The following is a 479-nucleotide window of genomic DNA, read 5'->3' on the forward strand; positions in this document are numbered from 1 at the left end:
CGCTATCTCCCTTTCCTCCGACACATGAACAGGAGGCTGTTCTGCAAGTCCCTCGTGCTTGCCTCGCGAGCCCTGGGGAGAGGACCGTGAGGCTGCCGGCAAGCGCGGCACGTGACTACGTAAAGCTCCTTTATTCACTGGCTCCGCAAAAAAACCACAACCAGCCTCAACTTTTTGTTCTCGTTAGTGCCTTCCACCTTCCAGCCGCGCGCAAAGCTAGAGAGAGCAGAGGGCCCACGGAATCCCAGCCGCCCCGCCGCCAGCCCCGGCGCTCGGCCAGGAACCCCCAGCACTGTCGGGCGGAGGGGCGCGCGCCCTAGGGGCGGGGCCCCCTGGAGCTCTCGCGCGCCCCAATTGGTCGCCCGCATCCATGTGACCCACTTCGCATCCCTCCTCCGCTGCGGCGCGGGGGGGGCGAACGGTCCCGGGCTGAATGGGCGCGAGCGCGGCGCCCGGGCCGGGCGGGGGTGCGGGGCGCG

Source organism: Octodon degus, unplaced genomic scaffold, assembly GCF_000260255.1.
Source record: "Octodon degus isolate 3935 unplaced genomic scaffold, OctDeg1.0 scaffold00162, whole genome shotgun sequence".
NCBI classification, from domain to species: Eukaryota; Metazoa; Chordata; class Mammalia; order Rodentia; family Octodontidae; genus Octodon; species Octodon degus.